This window comes from Eptesicus fuscus, chromosome 16, assembly GCF_027574615.1.
Source record: "Eptesicus fuscus isolate TK198812 chromosome 16, DD_ASM_mEF_20220401, whole genome shotgun sequence".
Taxonomy (NCBI): Eukaryota; Metazoa; Chordata; class Mammalia; order Chiroptera; family Vespertilionidae; genus Eptesicus; species Eptesicus fuscus.
Window position 1 is genome coordinate 60,597,608 of NC_072488.1, and position 17,104 is coordinate 60,614,711.

General features: G+C 54.5%; 1 protein-coding gene across 1 annotated transcript in view; it reads right to left on the reverse strand.

Moving 5' to 3' along the window:
• CRACDL (CRACD like) overlaps positions 1 to 14,063 on the reverse strand; it is a 117,469-nt gene extending 103,406 nt beyond the window's left edge. Inside the window, exon 1 of the mRNA XM_054728049.1 lies at positions 13,953 to 14,063. The gene's annotated coding sequence lies outside the window, so the exon portion shown is untranslated. The remainder of the gene's footprint in view (positions 1 to 13,952) is intronic.
• Between the last annotated feature and the right edge of the window lie 3,041 nt (positions 14,064 to 17,104).

Genomic DNA, 17,104 nt, shown 5'->3' on the forward strand with positions numbered 1-17,104 from the left:
TGGCTAAAACGACCTGTGGTATCTAATGCTATGGCTCCGCTGGGCGATGGCACTTCACGTGCTTTGTAAGGAGTGCCGATGCTTGGGATTGCTTTTGATGCCTGAAAGCTAAGGAAAAAATGCAGAATTAGAGAAAATCAGGCAGTCACTAGTCATTGGAAAGTTGGTGTTACCGACCCTGCTACATCTTTTAATGTGTCTTTGTGTTCGGTTGCCTTTTTTTTTTATGTGTTTTTATTGCCTTTTAGAGAGAGAGGAAGGGAGAGGGATAGAGAGATAGAAACATCGATGAGAGAGAAACATCCACCGGCTGGCTGCCTCCTGCACGCCCCCTATTGGGGAACTGCCCTGACCGGGAATTGAACCTGCGACCTCCTGGTTCATGGGTTGACACTCAACCACTGAGCCACAGGCAGCCAGGTTGGTTACTTTTTGGACCACATTCCCTTCATTCACATGGGGTGTTTTTGTGTGTTGTTTGTTTGTTGTTTTAAAGTAGTTATAAAACATCTGGGAGTAGAAAACCACACTTGGTCTCATCGCTGGAAAAAGCCTCACCGCAGAAGCGTTATAATCCCAGGCACCCCCTGGTGGAACCTGCTTCAATTGTAGGCAAAGTCCCCTGGAGGAAACAGCAAACTGCAAAAGGGCACACCCATATTTTTGAAGGGCTACAGATATTCACTCTCCAAGCACAGATCCTTAGTTTTTCACATGCGAACCCCTGATGCACAATCATTGTCTGAAAGTGGAATCAATATGATGTCACAGACACGGGCAGGTTATTCTCTTTCAACATGTGTAGATGTCATCTAGAAGAACCTCAAAATTCAGTGTCTTTCTGTTCATACATACTTTCCTCCTTGGTAGGTTGTGAAGAGATCATCACTTTCATGTGAAAGGTTTCCCAAACTGCTGATGCTACAAAGGACCCTCACACTCAGAAAGACCAGGGCTTTAGGGGAGAGCCACGGCCTCAGAGAAACCAAACACCGTGGCAGACCCCGCTGGACACTGCGCCTGACGGTGAGTTCAGATGGGATTTCCATCTGGCTGCCAGGGAGGAGCTTCCGCTGTAACCTTGTACAGAAGACTGTAAGTCCGCCCATCACAAGAGCAAAGAACTGCCATACAACAGAAGTGTTTATTTGGGAGTTGGGGAGAAACAAGAACAGATGATGTCTGCGAAGTATCTGCTCCTTCAGCTAATCATGCTCACCCAGGATCACACTCAGGCCGCACACACCCTCGTGCCGCCGACCACTGGTCCAATGCCAAGTCAGGGTCCCGGGCAGACCCTGGGCGGAGGCCAGGAGCTCGGCCCCACCCCTCAGGGACGTTAGGGAACCACCTCCCTCTCCGCCCCACCTCGGTCTCCTTGATGGGGACAGGCAAGTCACCTTCACTCCCTGAGCGTCAGTTCCCTCACCTCCCACAGCGATAATCATTTCACCTTTAAAGGTTATTCCGAGAATTAGCGGGATAATGCATTCCTTCAGTGCCTAATAGTGGCTGGAATACACACAAGCTTAGGCCATTGGTTCCAAACCTTCCTCCCTCAAGTCCCACTCGGCTTGTATTCTCACAGTCTGCGGCCATTTAACATTTACTCCGCCCGAAGGCGAGGAAGGGCTAACTACGCGCTTACTCTGGGCCTCGCACTCTTCAGGCACCATCCTCCCGTCAGCCCACAGCCACGCTCTAGGACCTAGAGTCCAGGTGCTGTGAGAACCAGAACCAGACGGGGAATGGAGGCAGAGAGAGGCCGCACGCCGAGAACAGGAGGGCCAGGCGCTGCGTCCAGGGCTCCCAGCCACAGGCCCTATTCTACTCTAACTACAAAAGTGTTAACAAAGAAAGGGAGCGGTAGAAAGTAAGGCCTAACTATAATGAAATGTTTTGAACTCACGCTTGTACACCAGCTACAATACACTGGCCATTTCCACAGAAAGTATTGCCTTTGCTTCTCCCAGCTCTGGGAGGCAGGCATCTCAACACCCCAACGCAGAGGACGAAGGAGAGCCCAAGGCTGTGACCAAGGTCAGCCCACAGCCAGGGCCCCCGGGCGGATCCAGGTCAGCCGGCCTCCCGCCATTGTCGTCCCCCTGCCACGGCCCCATGACCTTCCCTCCCTCCTCCCCCCCAGAAGAGGCGGGGGGTGGGGGGGGGGGCTCTGCATAGACTCCCTGGGCGGAAGTCAGGGAGGGGGTCTCTGGGGGGAGCTGACCCGGAGTAAGGAGCCCTTCCGGTGGCCCAGGCCCTGTGGACACGCCGGGAGGAAAATGTCAGTGTTCACTCCCATCACGTTATGCAGACACTTCCCAGCATTTCAAAGTTAACCGTTCAAAACAGGTGAAACGCAGGCGACAAGGAAAGGACCCTGTGCAAAGCCCTGCTCCACTGAGCACTGGTGACTTAGGGAAGTCCTAACCCCTCTGGGCCTCAGGGCCCTCCTCTGTGAAATGGGGATATCAAGTGAGGAACAAAGCAATCACGGCACCTGGCGTGACAGCTGACAGGAACCAGGGTGAAACCATCAGCCCCACAGCAGGGCGAGAGCAGAGGGCTAAGCTTTGGAGCGGCGCACTGAGGAGCAGAGGCTGTTTTCAAGGGGAAATCTCCCCTGAGACAAACGGGTTAAGCTGGGTTCACAGCCCTGTAGCTCACCAGCTGAGGGCTCCGGGCCAGTGACTTGACTTCTCTGGCCCTCAGCTTTCTTTTTTCTTTTTTTTAAATATATATTTTATTGATTTTTTACAGAGAGGAAGGGAGAGGGATAGAGAGTCAGAAACATCGATGAGAGAGAAACATCGATCAGCTGCCTTCTGCACACCCCGCACTGGGGATGTGCCCACAACCAAGGTACATGCCCTTGACCGGAATCGAACCTGGGACCCTTCAGTCCGCAGGCCGACGCTCCATCCACTGAGCCAAACCGGTTAGGGCAGCTTTCTTATGATAAAAGGCACAGGGAGACCACAATCATCTCACTCAACGATGAAGGTGAAATCGCTGAAAGCATGGGTAGTGCTCAACAGTGGTGAGTACAGGGATCGGCTCTGACATCATCCACTCTCGGGGCTGGAATGAGACGTCTAATCACAGAGACTCACATTTTACAAATTGTTTTAAAGCACAACATGGGGGGTGGGGGGTGGGTAATGCCACAGGCAGCCTGAGTTAGTGGTGTTTATATGTCACACGCAGACAAAATTCAGGACCTCATTTTATATGGTTAGAAGAACTGAAAGAAACTGCTATTGCTGTTAAAATAATTACTGCAGTTTACTTCATAATATACAATCGATGTACAGCCCCCAAGAGTAAAGAAAGAGAAACAGCTGTTACATATAAATCAAGTGCTATTTTTAACTCACAGAAAGGTGATGTAGAAGCCTAAGGCGAATCATTTAGGATCTATCAAATCACCCCGACTTCCTGCCCAGTCAGAAATCTGCAGGCAACGTTGGACTCCCCGAAACTTAACTACTAATTGCTTATCTTGACAGGAAGCTTCACGGATAATATGAACAACCGATTAACACTTATTTTGTATGTTATATGTATATATACTGCATTCCTACAATAAGTAAGCTAAGGAAAAGAAAATGGTACCAAGGAAATCATAGGAAAATACTTTTACTGTATTTATTGAAAAAGAAATCTGCACATACGTGGACCCAGGCAGTTCAAACCCATGCTGTTCACGGGTCACCGTCCTTTCTCTTTATTAAAAGATGTGAGTTTCTTTGGTGGGTCTCGCTTAAAGGAGGAACTGCTGGACCCTCCCAGCTCCAGTCCCAAGGGCTGCCCCTCCTAGAGTTAGAGGCTGGCTCCTTCCTTCCTGACCCACCACGGCCCTCAGAGCTGCGAGTGGGGAGCGTCAGGGTGTTTCAAACAGTCCATCTCTGCAAGTGCCCTTCACTGTGCAGGTGAAGACCTGGCAGGGTCAGAAGAACGCGTACCGTCACGCTGGTGGTCGCCTCCCCAGCGTCACCCAGCACCTCCACCCTGCCACCACGGGCTCCGCTTGCTGAAGAACCCGCTACCTGGACCCCCTCCTGAGCAGTGCGTTCCTGAACCACGGAAAACACAGCGATCCACCAGAGGGGGCGCTTGCGACCACAGAAACACTGAATTCACAGTAATAATGCACAAAAGCCTGTTTGAGGAGAACTACTGTTCACAAATTGACTGATGGACAATTGTAACTCATGAAAAAACTGGCCACTAACTTAAACTTAGCAGGACGTTAACTCTTGCTTCCCACCCAGGCCTGGTGACAGGGACTATTCAACATTCACAGGACACCGCCAAGAAAGGGACAGGGGAACGCAGCCGCGGCCACCACGCCAGGCCCTCCGCTGAGGCAGGCCCGGGGCTGACTGCACCATGGGTCTGGGGCAGGCAGGTCTGCAGAGACTGCTGCCTGGGGCTCCGCCACGCCTCTGCCTGCTTGGAGCTCAGGCTGGTGAAGCTCCCGATCTCGTTTTTCAGAGAAAAGTGACTGGGGCTCTGTCACAGAGCTCCGAGGATGACCAAAGGCTGACTCAGTGAGACGGGGACCAGGCCCACCGTACCCATGGCTAATGCGGTGGCTCTCACCTCTGCCTGCATCTAATCCTATATAATAAAGAGGTAATATGCAAATTGACCATCATGCCCTCACACAAGATGGCTGCCCCATGTGGTCACAAGATGGCTGCCACAAGATGGCCGGCAGGGGAGGGAAGTTGGGGGCGACCAGGCCTGCAGGGGAGGGCAGTTGGGGGCAACCGGGCCTGCAGGGGAGGGCAGTTGGGGGCAACCGGGCCTGCGGGGGAGGGCAGGGGAGGGCAGTTGGGGGTGACCGGGCCAGCAAGGGAGCAGTTAGGCGTCGATCAGGCTGGCAGGGAAGTGGTTAGGGGGTGATCAGGCAGGCAGGCAAGCAGTTGGGAGCCAACAGTCCCGGATTGTGAGAGGGATGTCCCAGATTGGAGAGGGTGCAGACTGGGCTGAGGGACCACCCCCGCCCCCAGTGCACGAATTTCATGTACCAGGCCTCTAGTATAACATAAAAAGTACAAAATTAAAGAAGAGAGAAAGGCTGAGAAGCTCCTTCCACCTGGTTTGCTCACTGCCTGCTGGAGGCCGGGACACCCAGGACTCCACTTCCTGGCTTCCCTGTACATTAAATCCTCTTCTACCCAAAGGAACTCGAGGGAATGCTGAAGAGCCAGGTGCTGAAGGTGCTGCCGACCAAGATGCAGGAATCTCATGGGGAAAACCTCGGTGTGAAAGAAATTATTTCAGGAAGAACATGTATGTCCCAGGAGGAGGCTTGTATACACACAGGAAATCTACGCAGGGGACGGGCCTTTGGAGGAACCAGCCAGACAGATGTGCGAAAGGGCAGGGACAAGGCTGTTCATTGTCATGCTGTTACTAAATGGCAAAAGGATGGAAATGAGCTCCCTAAACATGCATCCAAAGAGGGCGTGGGTGAGTAAGCTGAGGCCTACCCACACATTGGCGCCCCTCGCAGCCTCAGGGACTGCTGCTACGGAAGATTATCCAATAATGTGGAAGTGAGACTCAACACGTGCTTCTAATTGTGAAAGGCAACTCACAGAACAATCCAGACATGACCGCTTTGTTTTAATCATTTATTTATCTTTTAATCCTCACCTGAGGACATGTTTTTATTGATTTTGAAAGAGGGAGGGAGGGAGAAACATCGATTAGCCACCTCCCATACACGCCCTGACCAGGAATCAAACCCACAACCTAGGTATGTGCCCTGACCCGGAACCGAACCTGCAATCTTTTGGTGCATGGGATGATGTTCCCACCAACTGAGCCACACAGCCAGGCGTGACCTCTTCATAACTGAACACATGCTTTTGTACATGCAGGCACATATGACTGTCCGGTTCAGCACAGACAAACATCTGGAAGGTATGCCCCCAATGTTTCCGAGACACCTGCTCATGTTCTGGCCCCAAGGATGCTGGACGCAGAGACTGTCTGTTACGGTGGCACCTGGTCCTGAGCCACACGAGGGACCAGTTAAAGGGCAGACTGGATGGAATGAGCCAAATCACAACTCTGGCCCAACCCCAGACGGGAGGCAGGCCTGCCCTGCGCCAAGTTCACTTTCTTCCCGTCCACAGGGGTTCCTCCACCACCTAGAGATGCCCCCGGGCTGCCCCAGGGCCCATGAAACTCACCCAGTAATTTCCCTTCTACATGTGGTACCCGATAAGCCCTGCCTACTCAATTCCAAGACCCAGGTTTGCTCATGAAAGCCACAGAGACAAGATGACACTGGCCAAGCCTTGGAAAACGGATGACTCAAGTCTTCAAAGCGTGTGTGTTCCTATGTCAAGAGCCCATTTCACCCAGCGAGTATCCTGGAAATGCTGATCCATGATGATTTAAATATCTGACTTCCGATGGAGCATGCAGCTGACACCCAACCACCTTCCAAAAATACGTGACCAATTCTATTCCTGTGGAAACGATCCCAGGTCACAGAGAATGAGTCACCAGGTGGAGTGGTGTGGCCCTGGTTCAGATGCCAAGTGGGTGGGTCTCACCCGCCAACAACCCCGTCCTCTCCTTGCTCCCGAGAGCAGCGTGTGCGCTGCAGCCTCTAAGGCACGCCGCCTCCTCGCAGGAAGGACCCGCGAGAAGTGCTTTGTGAGGAGGGCGTGAGAGAAAACATGAACCCTTAAGGAACTGAATCAAGAAGGCCCTCAGGACTGGGAGTTAGGAATTAAACCCGGGTTAGAGTAGCAGGGGCAGGGTGGAGACGGGACCTCAGAGCGGCTCACTGCATGTCCCAGGCGACGCAGAGCAGTGAACTCTAGAGACTCAGGTCTGCGGAGAGGATTGTGCAACTGAAATAAGCCAGTCAGAGGAAGACAGGCACCATGGGAGCTCACTTATCTGTGGAATCTAATGAACAAAAATGACAAACTAGAAACAGAAGCATAGAGACATACTAGAACGGAGTGACGGCTGTCGGAGGGGAGGGAGGTTTGGGGGCTGAGTGAAAAAAAGGTGAAGGAATGAAGCCAAAAAAACACACACACACACACACACACACACACACACACACACACACATAAGCACAAACACAATACAGTGATAGCCAGAGGGAAAGGGGGTTGGGGAGGAGGGAGAGGGCAAAGCAGGGATAAGAGGGGACGGAAAGAGACTTTGCCCGGGGCAGTGGGCACACGATGCCGTGTGCGGGTGATGTCTTGTGGAGCTGCACACTTGAAACCTGTATGGTTTTGCTAACCAATGTCACCCCAAGAAACTCAATAAAAAAAGAGAGACCCAGGTCTGAGCCTCCGCCCTGCGACCAAGTGCGGCCTCCACACCCACTGCCCCGGTCCCCGCCCTGCAGGTGCAGACACTGCGCCCGGCCACAGGCCGGCCACCAGCCCAGGAGAGCTGAGGGGAGCGGCCTCGCACGAGGCTCACAGCAGCACGTCCGGCGTGACCAATGACCGTCCTCCCACGGTCACTTGCTTCCCGAGGAGCTGAGAGCAGAGCCCAGCCTTGGACGCACACGTCAGTGTCCACCTGGGACCTGAAGTGGGTGCGAACAAGCCACGTAAGCCCGTGCAGACCTCCCCGGCCCCGGAGCTCGGCACGCACCGCAAGCTCCCCCACGTCAATGGGACATGGCTTCACGGAAACAGTCCCAATGTGGAAACTGGTTTAAGAGCTAACTCAGTGCTCTTCTGTAACGTACTCGGTTGTCTTGTCAGAAAACAGTCAATTCTGCGGAGAAGACAGCGAAGGCAATGATGACTCCTATAAGCTATGTTAAGCAAAGATCAATACACAGGAGGCAGAGCACACGCGTACACAGAGCGAGCCGTGGGAGGAGGGGGGGCCCTGGATGTGCAGGAGGCCACGTGCGCCCAGGCAGCTGGGCGGCAGATGTTCACAGCACACTGACTGGTATCTGAAATGGCACTAAATAGTCATGTGATCATGCTCATGAGACTAAGTATACAAGAGGAACCCAATTTAGGTCTTAACTCAGTTACCCACTGGCGACACTCATCCGGGTCCTCTCGTCCAAGGCTGCCCATCAAGTCTCCGGCAGCCGCGGAGGTGGCCGGGCGGAACTGGCCCTACGCTCGCCAGGAGGACACCTGTGTGTTCACTGGCCCGGCCCCTCCGGTCCATGGCCCCACAGCTAGTACTTTAATTCTGGTCCCGAGACCACAAATTGGCAGGGAAAACGGATGCTGCAGAGCAAGAGGGAGCAAGCAAATGCTGTGAACCCCTGGACTAGGTGCTGAGGGCCTCCCACCAGCTGGCACCTCTCCTGTCGGTTACCTCCCCATCTCCTTCCCTTTGCTCCCCACTGTGCACTTTAAATTCACCCAGGGCCCTGCTGGTGTGGCCCGGGTGGCTGGGCGTTGTCCCATGCACTGAAAGGTTGCCGGCTCAGTTCCCCGTCAAGGCTCATGCCTGGTTTGCGTTGTGGGCTCAATGCCTGGGTTGCTGACTCGATCCCCAGTAGGGGGCGTGCAGGAGGCAGCCGATCAATGTTCCCCTCTCACATCAATGTTTCTCTCTCTCTCCCTCTCCCTTCTGCTCTCTCTAAAAACCAATACAATATTTTATAAATAAATAAATTAGTTAATTGCACCAAGGTTACCGCCCACCTGACACCTCCCAATAGCTCTGCTCGGGAGCACCCTGTATAGCAGATTTCCTCATTTTCCTTAAATGCCTTCGGATCCCCTCTGCAGACCCTTCACTGCTTTCGGTGCTTTACTAGGGGCTCCTCCCTGGGAAATATAATAAATGCTCTCTCGCCATCTAAGAAGACAATGGAAGATTAATAGCTACAATAATTTATGAAACATTTTCTCTGCTGATATAGTATCTCAGGTTGCGTGTGCGTGTGTGTGCATGTGTGTGCGCGTGTGTGTGTGTGCGCATGTGTGTGTGTGTGTGTCTCACCAGCCCCACTTAGTGGGGTGTCTGAAGACACAGGGCCTCTGAGTGGCAGAGTTGGCACTGGAGCCCTGACTGACCACCTGCTTTAAGAAAGCAAAACACCTCTGACATTTTCACATCCCGAACCGGCCGTGGCCACGCTGAGAGTGCTTCTGGGGAAACGTGCGCACCACAGCGAATGCTTATGCTGCCTCCCACGGACGTGAGAATTCGGGGAGGAGCCACGGAGCGTGGGGAGAATTCGGGGAGGAGCCACGGAGCGTGGGGGGAATTCGGGGAGGAGCCACGGAGCGTGGGGGGAATTCGGGGAGGAGCCACGGAGCGTGGGGAGAATTCGGGGAGGAGCCACGGAGCGTGGGGAGAATTCGGGGAGGAGCCACGGAGCGTGGGGGAGAATTCGGGGAGGAGCCACGGAGCGTGGGGGGAGATTTCGGGGAGGAGCCACGGAGCGTGGGGAGAATTCAGGGAGGAGCCATGGAGCTTGGGGGAGATTTCGGGGAGGAGCCACGGAGCGTGGGGAGAACTCGGGGAGGAGCCACGGAGCGTGGGGGGAGATTTCGGGGAGGAGCCACGGAGCTTGGGGGAGATTTCGGGGAGGAGCCACGGAGCGTGGGGAGAATTCGGGAGGAGTCACGGGAGCGTGGGGGGAATTCAGGGAGGAGCCATGGAGCTTGGGGGAGATTTCGGGGAGGAGCCACGGGAGCGTGGGGAGAATTCGGGGAGGAGCCACGGAGCGTGGGGGAGATTTTGGGGAGGAGCCACGGAGCGTGGGGGAGATTTCGGGGAGGAGCCACGGAGCGTGGGGAGAATTCGGGGAGGAGCCACGGAGCGTGGGGGAGATTTCGGGGAGGAGCCACGGAGCGTGGGGAGAATTCGGGGAGGAGCCACGGAGTGTGGGGAGAATTCAGGGAGGAGCCACGGAGCGTGGGGAGAACTCGGGGAGGAGCCACGGAGCGTGGGGGAGAACTCGGGGAGGAGCCACGGAGCGTGGGGAGAATTCGGGGAGGAGCCACGGAGCGTGGGGGGAATTCGGGGAGGAGCCACGGAGCATGGGGAGAATTCGGGGAGGAGTCACGGGAGCGTGGTGTACGGACCTCAGAGGGTAGGCAAGTTCCTGGAAGTTCTCAAACCTAAGACTTTTAAAAACCAGTCCCACACACCAGGGCCAGGAGGAGGTTTGAGCAAACAAATAACTTTCTATTCCTCACCTTTCTAAAGGATCTTTTGTGATTTCTGTCCACAGGTACCTTAAGCATGAGGAAAATATTTGAGAGCCCTGCCTACGGGAATGTGCGCAGGAACAGTGCCAGGGTCTGCACAGAACGCGTGGCCGACGGTGAGGGGTGTCCCCGGTGGCCTGGCCAAGCCTGTCCCATCGTCTCCTGTCAGTTTGCTGAGCGCTCATGTGGCATCTTCTGGTTTGAGACCCACTGAGCTCAGGATTAAGGCTAAAGCACATTGAAGCCACACACAGAATCCTCAGGTAATTAATTCCTCAGAAACACAAACCTGTCTGAAGGACTGATTACCTGACTAAAAAGTTTGGAATGATTTTCCAGCTGCAGATATTTTAAGAAAAACAGGATTAAATGGAAATGCCTCTGATTTCCCTCGTTAGGAGGAAGCACAGGAATGTAGAATGCGGTCCTACTGCAGGGCACTAACGCACCAGGGTTTACAGCCACCCGGACAATGAAGGGCCAGCTCGGCCCCAGGGAGGGTCACACAGCTGGGTCCCGCAGGCCCCTCTGGGCTGGTCCTTCTGTCTCCAGGGGGTCCAGCGCTCCTCCTCCTGGGAGGTTCTCTTTCGTCTCATGTCCTTGGGCCCAGACTTAATGTTACTTGAAGTCCCACCTCCTCCGAGAAGCCTTCTGTGACCACCTCACCGTCCACCCGCTGTCAACAGAACCCAGGGCTTGGGTATTCAGCTTTGGGCCTCAAACCAGGCCACTTGTGTGCTCCAAGTCAGTCCTAAGCTCCCTGAGGGAGCAATTACGTCTGGGACTCTTCTGTATGTCTCCACTGCTTTTAGGAAAGGAAGCACACAGCAGACCATCCTGGTGATGAAGAGCCGCAGCATGAACAGGCGAGATGGGTGGGAAGACATTAATCCACATGAAACTGACTTACTGGGCTGGGCTCTACTGTGTAAGCAGAACGCGTCTGTCTTCTACCCCCCCCCCACCACCCCTTCCCAGCGGCTCTTCCTCCTGCTTCCTCCCAGCCCCGACTGGTTTCTCCAGAAGCTCCCCCACCCCAGCTTTGCAGTCTTTTTCAGGCAATAAGTCTAGTGCACGTAACCCAGGTTGGAGCCCAGAGAGATGGAGAAGGGGGAGAGAAGGAAGCTGTCTCTCTATTTTCCCTTGTTCCTGCCTGCACTAGGCCGCATTTGCTTTCGCCAGGGATGGGGAATTAATAGAAAAATATATTTAATTTCCCTTTACATATCACAAGCAAAGCTTGGAAGTTTCGGCCCAGACCTTTACTCTAAGCCACATTCTACAGAGGACAGAAGACCCGCCCTGAGGAAGGCTCCTGCCCCCAGGTAGGAAGAAGCTCTTCTAATATGGGGCAGGGGTGTCCTGGAGGGACCAAGCCCTTCCCGCTTTGCACCCGGCCTGGAGGAGGGGAGGTGGTGAGGGGACAGAAACCCCTGCGAGGCAGAGGCGGATGTGGGAAGCACGGGAGCTTTTGTCCTGTGTCCTGCTGGGAACAGGAGACCACTCGGGACAGCAGGAATGGCAGCCCAGCATGGCTCCCACAGCCGGGGCGGGTGCTCAGGTGCCCAGGAGGGATCTGGACCCAGAGTGTGGGGACCTCAGGGCCAGGAGGCAGGAGGCAGGGCCCCGCGGCAGCTCACCCGTGACACCGGCTGGACAACACTCAGTGGAAACAGGAGGAGGCTCAGTGGTGGGTGGGAAACGCATCAGAGGATCAGATGACCAACAAGAGGACACTCTCCCAACACCCTGAGGTGACCACAGCTGAAACCACCTGCAGCAAGAAGGGACCCCAGGGTGACCTGCACAGACTGAGAGGGGGACTCTCCAGGGACCAAACTGCTTTAAACTAGATAGTGACTGAGATAATTTCACTTGAATTAGGTTCAGGAGAATCACAATCGTGAGCTAGGTCCAAAAATAACCAAAGGAAGCAAAGTCCTTGGTTTAGGGCAGCAAAATTAAGTTCTTTTAAAACAAAACAAAGGTTGCACACTACAACTTGTAGCTGGTAAGCTCTACCCCTTCCATGATAAACCTGACAGGAAACAGCTAGACTCTGATTCAAACACTCCTGGGGGTCCCCATGCGGAATTCACGTGTCTGTGCATGACAAGGCTCGAGGCTCACCTCGGAGGAAAAGCAGGTGGCTGCCAGCTCGCCCAGGCAGATCCAGGCCCATGGGGCCATCACGGAAACCCTACCCACCAGGAGGGCCCGGGGCTTTCACGCACAGTCTCTCATTTACCCCGATAGCATCCCTGCGAGCTGGCTATCACTTCTCCCATTCTGCTGAGCGGCCAACTGAGACTCAGCAAGATTCGGTGACAAGCTCAAGATGACCAAGCTCCATGGCAATACCTCACTAGGACAGCCGCCCTTCAGCAAGCCCACATGCCTGGTCCCGCGCAGCAGCCAGATGCTCTGCATTAGCTGTGCAGCAGCCATGGAGGGTCCGTTGCTTTATTTTATGAACGAGGAGACATGCTTAGAGAGGTGGAGAAACTTGACTCTCAGGTAAGTCTGGAACTAGGGTGAGCAAATAAGGCATTCACCCCAGGCACAAAATGTAAGGGCACCAAGAAACTCTGCGAGAGCAATGTTTTAATGCGTGTTTTCAAACACCCAAATCACCACAAAACAAAGGCAGGATCCGCTTCACTTACTGATCTCAAGCTCCAGCATCGGTGAGCACAGCCCTGGGGCGGAGCCAGGAAGCCAGCGCAGCTCAACTTCTCCACCAGCCCCCAAGGCAGGGACCCCCGATGTCCCTGAACTGCACTGTCCCCGGATGTTTCTCCTCCCTTTTAGGACCTTGACGGCTCTAGGAGTGACCACCATGCCCCATCATCCCAGGTGTGATGGGGGCGGAGCTCCAAGCAGAATGTGGGGTCTAACCAGATTCTGCTCCCCGGCCCATGTGTTCCTTATGTAAATGAAGGAAGCTTGCAGGCTTGGCTGAGGGAGAAGGATATTTTAAGACATCAGCTTGAGAAGGTGTGGGGTGGGCTCTAAGAGGCTCACACAGCTGATCGTCTCCCACTTGAAGGATTTCCTGGCTCAAAATTAAGTGCTCAGCAGTGACACGATGCCAGCTGTCGGCCTGTACCTGCGCACGTCCAACTCCGGCGCTGGCATTCCCGTCTCCTTGCATTTCAAAAGCCCCAGTTTGAGTAACTACTTGGTTACATATGTTAACCTCATATAAAGCCTTGTCTGATAGGAAGCCTATGTTCAACAAATATTTGCTGATTAAATTTTTAAACATTTCTTAGGTCAAACCCAGAATCCCTTACTGCTGGCTTGGACTCAAAACCTAAAACTTGTTTAACAAATAAACCATTGCCTGAGCATACGGAAGACAGTGAATAAATCTGTCCACAATTTCTCCCGCAATGGCCTCCGGTTACAGGAGGCACAAATCTCTCCTAGACTCGCAACCACCACCAGCACGACCGGCTCCCTCACCTTTCTTTTCTTAACGCCTTACCTGCCAGGCTGTGCCTCTCCAACCCAGGTCCAGCCCAGGGAGCCCGGGAAACTTTGGGGGCATCCGGTGCACCCCTTCCCGGCCCTGCACTGCCACGGACAGAGCCCCAGGGGGTCCTCGGAGCACCCGGCGGGGTGGCCCTGCCCGCGGCGCTTCCGCCCCCGGCCCGACGCCGGGACGCGACTCTAGCCCGCGCCGCCCCCGCCCGAATCCCGCGCCGCGGGTTCCCGGCCCCCGCGCGCCGCGGCCGGCCCCGCCCGGCCCGGTACCTGCACGGCGGGCGGCGCTGCCCTGGCCCGGGCTCCGGCCCCGCGGGCCCTGCGGCCAGGCGCCACGCAGCAGGTGGCGGGGCCTCCCGACGGCCGAGTCCGACCCGCGCGGGCACGTCCTCCCGCGGCGGCGCTCGCGTCCCGGGCGCGCTCCCAGCCCGCGCCGCTCGCTCTCCGCGCTCGGCTCCGCGGGGGCGGACGCGTTCGCTCGCTCGGCAGCCGCGCGCCTCCCCCCGCCCCCAGCCGCTCCCGGGAGCGTCGGCCCCGGGCTCGCGGGGACGCGCGGGAGGGCCCGGGCGGCGGCGGCGGCCCCTACCCCGCGCCGGGAACCGTTCCCACCCGTCCGCACGGCGGCGCTGTCGGGCTCCGGGCGGCCCTGACCTCCGCAGCCCGGGTCCACCTGAGCCCCCGACGGGGCGGTAGCGCGAGGCCAGTCCTGGCGCCCCCGCGCGCCCCGACGCAGCCGCCCGTCCAAGGTCCCCGGAGCCGTCGAGGCTCCCCTGGGCCTTCGCGGGTCACCGGGTCGGGCGCTCCGGATCCGCCTCGCAGAGCCGGCGCCCGCGGGCGGGGCCGGAGGGGTGGGCGCCAGGGAGGGCAGTGCGCGTCCGAATAAAAGTAAAAGTTGGTGTTTCGTAACCGTGCGGTCCCGAGCGTCCCCGGGTTAACGAGGAAGCTGCCGCCGTCTCAGGTGATTCACGGCTGTGACTCCACGAGTGCGGGAAGGAAAGCTGCCCCGGACTCGCAGCCGCGCGGCGCCCCTTCTCCTTTTACCGACGCGCTGCTCCCGGGGAGACCGCCTTGTAACGTGCTGACCCGGGGGGCGGGGGTGGGTGGGGGGGACCCACCGGAGACCCGCGCCGAGGCCTGGGGCGCCTCCACCCCAAACACGGGCCCCAAGAGCAGGGAGGGAAGGTGAGTGCGAACTGTTCCCGCAGGAACCAGTGCACAGGAGAGAGCCCTCCTGCTCCGCTGAAAGGCGATGCTGAGGTCAGTGTCACCCCAAGTCTGTGCTGTGGGGGCCCCGCCCCGCGGTCTGCGCCGCGCCCTGGGCGGCGCCCTGAGAGCAGCACAACCCTCAGAGCCCACACCCGGGAGGGCCCTCACCTCCAGGCGGCTGCAAAGGGTCCAAACCCACAGCGGGACCCAAGTCCCAAAAGAAGAGTGGGAGGCAGGTGTGAACGGAAGGAGCCACATGCTAACCTGACAAGCTCAGGGGAGGCCTGCGTGGCAGTCTTGCAAACTCAGAGACCTGAAATAACCACAAAGGATGGTTTGAAAATTAAATATTTAACTACAAACAGGTTATAGTGGGCAGTCATGTCCTAGGCCGATATCTTCCCTGACAAAGGTCAACTTAGATCTTTACTGAGCCCATTTGCCTTTTTGCCTCTAAGATAACATATCTGTGAGATGTCTGTGAGATGTCTGGGTAACTTGTAACTTCCTTTTTACCCCGGACCCCTCAGGGCACAACAAATGGCACCGGGACATTCCTTCATTGTTATTGTTATCAAGTTAATTGTCAACTGTTAATTACGTTAAAGTATCCTGTATCTATCTCTGTAAGAGAAGCACATGTCCATCATTTCACTTTTCACCCAATCCCAGAGGTTTCCCCGCTTTGCTTTGTCCCACCTCCCTAATCTGTCACCAATGGATTTCATGTAACTCACCTACGTCCCTTTTCTTTGATTTCAAGGTATAAATATAGATGTAACCCTGCATTCTCCGGAGCATTACCTCAATTCATTGAGGTTCTGCTTCCCGGCATATGTCGACATTTTGGCTCAAATAAACTCACTAAAATTCTTTACAGGTTTCAATGGTTTTTTCGTTAACATTTTTGGCGTAGTCATGGCAGGATTCCAAAGAAAACTCACCCGGGATCATCCTTTGGACTTGGACTTGGAGCTAGGATCCAGCAAAGGGCCCGTTGAGCCCACCGGTTCTCCGCCCATTGGGTGAACGTGGGTGAGTGATCTCTCGGATCCAGGACCGTCCCTTGTTGGTAGAGGGTCTCTGACTTTATTTGAGCTGTGTTTTAAAATCCTCGAGGTAGAACCAGGGTTGACAAAACCCCAGGTTAAGGGTTGGCAGAACCCAGGCTTAGGCAGGACTGGAGGAAAAATGGGTGGCTGGTTTTGATTTTGGCTTTTCAATTGGAATTGCTGAGAGTCTGAGCAAAAATAACCTTCGCCGTATAAATGAGCTGAACTCATTCAGCTCCGAAGATAAAGGGGCAACACTTTTTATTTTTAAAGAATAGTCTGATTCTGAGGTGTTCTTAGGTGACTAAGAATTTTGTGGAAGTGTCAGAAATGCAGGAGCCCCGTCTGGAAGTTCCGACTGTAATTAACTAAATGGCTTTTCTAGGGGGCCACCATAAAGGCTTGGTCTGCCCGGGCCCCAAAAACTTTTTTGTGGTTTTAGACAGCCGGGAGAGAAACTGAGGCCACATTTGACCTACTACATAACATATCTAAAGTTTGCTCAGACTACAGATATCCAAAAATAAAAAAAAATTTAACATGGGAAATTGTGCCTCCAAGGCTAGAAGCTCCCAAGACCCCAGCCCTCATTTAATACTCCTGATAAGAAGCCTTTACTTGCAAGTACTTAACAGAAATGAGAAAATTTAACTAGAACATATTAACTGAGGAATGGCCAGAAAGAAAAAAATGCAGTTTGTTTGGGGTACCTATGTTAATATTTTGCATGCAGGAATTAAAAAAAAAAAAAAAATGCCGGCTCTGAAATTAAAGTGAATGAGTATATGGGAAGCGTATCTTGATTTGGAAACTAGAAGCTTCTAAGAAAAAATTTTTTTTTCTTCCTATAGATGGAAATTAATAAAAAAGATTTTCAGGGACTGTCTCAGAACTATTCTGAAGTTAACAAATGTCTACAGCCATTTTTGAATAGTCCTTTGGGAGTGTACTGAAATTCTAGAGAGGGGCAGTTCCCAAACCGGGGACAAAGACACTGCTTTGGTAATTTTAATGCTAGACATTCTCTGGTGTAAATTCTTAGTGTGTTTTCTGTGCGCCTAATAACAGTGTTGATGTTTTTGTGTCGCTTTGTTGTTGTTGTTTAATTTGTTGAAAGAAAAGGCAAGTCCCACTTCGGGGAAGCCTAGTTGTGTGTGGTGGGGT